The sequence below is a fragment of the Mus pahari genome, chromosome 11 (assembly GCF_900095145.1).
Source record: "Mus pahari chromosome 11, PAHARI_EIJ_v1.1, whole genome shotgun sequence".
NCBI classification, from domain to species: Eukaryota; Metazoa; Chordata; class Mammalia; order Rodentia; family Muridae; genus Mus; species Mus pahari.
In genome coordinates this window covers 17,655,577-17,658,971 of record NC_034600.1, presented here as the reverse complement: position 1 = coordinate 17,658,971, position 3,395 = coordinate 17,655,577, and positions in this window count along the sequence as shown.

The window sequence follows — 3,395 nt, the reverse complement described above, 5'->3', positions numbered from 1 at the left end:
AGAGAGAGAGAGAGAGAGAGAGAGAGAGAGAGAGAGAGAGAGAGAGAAGTTAAAAGTGAGGAAAAATAAAAGCTTGACCAGGTAAACTGTATAAAGGATAAAAGAAAGTCCAAAGAAAATGGTCTTTTAGGCAATAAAATCACTAACCATTTGCTAATTAATCAACTATGAGCATGCAGAATCACATATTGTACTTGTTTATTACACAAATAGAAATGCTAGAATTTGTTCTAAGGCTACATAGATTTAATATATTTCACCTATTGAAGACATACTACCTTTGTTTAACCTTTTTATCCTCATTGCTACTTTCAAATCCATGGTACAATCTCACATGCTATATTTTCCACGTTAGAAATTTCCCAGACTTCAGAATATTTCTTATTTAGCCTTGAGGCATACACGTATTATTAATATGAGCTTTTATGTCAAGAGTGCTATTCCACCTGTGCTATGAGAAGAATTATTTCTAATATCAGTGAGAAAAGCCAGATGCAGCATGTGTGTAAATTCAGCCTGAGCATTTATCTGCTCAGCTGTACAGGCTCAGAGGATAGCTGGCATGTTAATACTGTTGTAGGAATCTTTTCTTCACCTTGCTCTCAGACAGAACATGGCAAGGACAAAAACAGAAAAAACAAACTCTGTCTGAGTAACATTTAACTTCTACTGGTTTAGCTGAGCTTGAATTGAAGATTTTTGAAATAAAGCATTTTTAGAGAGAGAGATTTCATTTTTGTGAGTTTGTTAAAGATAATTCTTCAAGAGAAAGAAAATAGGATTTTTTCAATTAAAAGATTAAAAACTCCAGAGCATTTTTTATTACCTAACTGTATCATCTTAGAAAAATTGTTAAACTGTGACCCTTCACAGCAGAAATAAAAAATGGAGAGAAGTTTTTCTTTTCTCTCTAAAGAGTCATTCATTCAGAGAATGAATCCTCTAACTTCCTTATTCAATTCACCCTCACAATTTCATGCCCTCCCCACTCTGTCTTAAAACCACTAAATCCTGTTTGTGGTGGCAGATTGCTATTGGGCACAGGCCCTATTTTTAAGTGTGGTTGTAATACACGGTGTCACAATTTTAAGGACAACTGACTTCCTTTTACCCAGCAAGAATCAAATGACAACAACTTTTAGCTAGGGATGGGACTTTGTGCCTACTTGTCCTCCATACTGGAATTTTGTCTGGTTTGACAAGAAGTAAAATTTCAAGCTTAATTTGTTTATTGTTAGGTTATACTTATAGAATTAAGTATGCTATGTTTGTGTATTATGTTTACCGATATATAAGAAAGACCCTATAATAATTGTAAAATATCCATATAATTTCTTGTTAAAATAATTAATCTCTAAAAGACACTCTTCTGTGTTCATGGAAAGATAACATATTGGCTCATGTTTTGGTTTTATAAAGGTGAAATACAGCCATATATGAAAAAATAAACAAGACTACTTCAATATTATTTTTTCCTATAATCATATTTCTGTAGAATATAAATAATTATATAAACATAACTAATGGTATATCATGTTAGCCATTGAGAATACTTAATTGTTATTAAACATCTTAGGTTAACCATTGTCATACATTTGGGATTTGTTTTCTGTGTTATATTGATTTAAATGACTATTATTCCATTTTATCTTAATACGTTTATTTAAACGTAATATCGACAATAACTTCAAGAAGAAATTTAGTAGGTGGTCATTTCATTTCTCCTTCATTCCAGGTGTATTTATATCTTAACAACTTATCTGGTATTGATACAGGGACAAATGAAGTAATTTATAAGGTCTCTGGTCCTATGAATTTTCAATATGTAGCAGAAAGGACAGAAAGTAAACAATCACCAAGCTCATGCTCAAAACTACACCAGATAGCCATGGTTACAATGGATAGAATGCTGTCCGATGACATCACAGACAGTGGTTACTACTGGAAGCCGACTGAAACAGAACTGAGAAAAGCCCTTTCAGAAACTAGTGTGTTATGAAGCCATTTAAATTGAAACCTAAAGGAAAAAAAAAAAAAAAACCACAGAGCCTGATAAAAATCTGAACATCCCTTTGGTATACAGGAATGTCTTTTCACAAACTCTAGGTAGAATAAATTAAGGTCACTAGAAGAACAGAAAGGTCAACATGAAGATAGCGCTGTAGCGAATAGAGGATTGTGAGGTGAGACAGAAAGAGCAGAATACTTATTCTTGTGGAGAGAAGCTGTCATAACACAGTGCTTAAGAATGCACGGGCAGAGGATCAGAGTTTGGATCCTCTTTTCTGTATCCAGCAGCTCACAACTGCCTGTAACTCTACCTCATATATAGTCTGCAGTACACTCATAATTTATGTGACTTACACAATCTACTAATGATTTCCTAATCATTCCCCTGATTCGAATCAGTGTAATGGCTCAATGGGTAAAAGTACTGGTTGTATGGGCCTTTTAATATTTCTCCATTATTATGCCTGAATGCTAGCTTTGTAGATGTACTGTCTGAATACCCTTAATATCACCCTCTTATGAGCCTTTTGTAATTACAATGTATCATACTAAAGGTTTCAATACAATGAAATCAAATATATCCAGTTAAAATATTTACATTTTTAAAATACGCTCTGCACAAATCCCTATACTCCACAATTTTGAGATGGAAACTCAATAAAAGACTTTTCTGTTCTCTGCATGCACACACAAAAATAGTAATCTCATTAAAAATTACAATGTTTACTCTTAGAAGCTGCAGTAGGAGGTAAAGAAAGTTACATGGCCTTAGGTTACCTTTGTTTTGAATTGTTGTGTGGAACTTTGTAATCCAAGGAATAGCAGAATGTTTGTGCTTCTCAAAGTCATTCAGACTGTGGTAGTTAGTGCCTTAATGAAAACAACAACAACAACAACAACAACAACAACAACAACAAAAAGAAGGCAAACAAAACAGTTAGGAAAGCAAAATAAGATCTCTAACTCACCCTTCTTTGAAACACTGTGCACCTAATGCCATGTGATTCCCATTTGAAACAATGTTATTTACTCCTGTTGAGAGTATGCATGATGTTCACAGTAAGGATGTGAAGATATGAATGTAGTAGCCAGAGCACCTTGCTATCGAATATGTTTTCTATATGCAACTTAGGCAGATGTCCAGGGATTGTGTTCAGATCACCAGGCTTATGCCACTAGTATATTTTCTGCTGAGCCATCACACTTGATGGCTTGATAACCTTGATCCCGTCTTGAGAAACAGAGAATTGAAACACAGAATATCTGACTCAAGTGGACTGTGTGTAACACAGAGATAATGAATACATTATAAACTGTAGGGCCCTTATATTGTAAGCTACATAGTCTTATCCCAAGCAAAAGTAAATGCACATATTTCTTTTTTT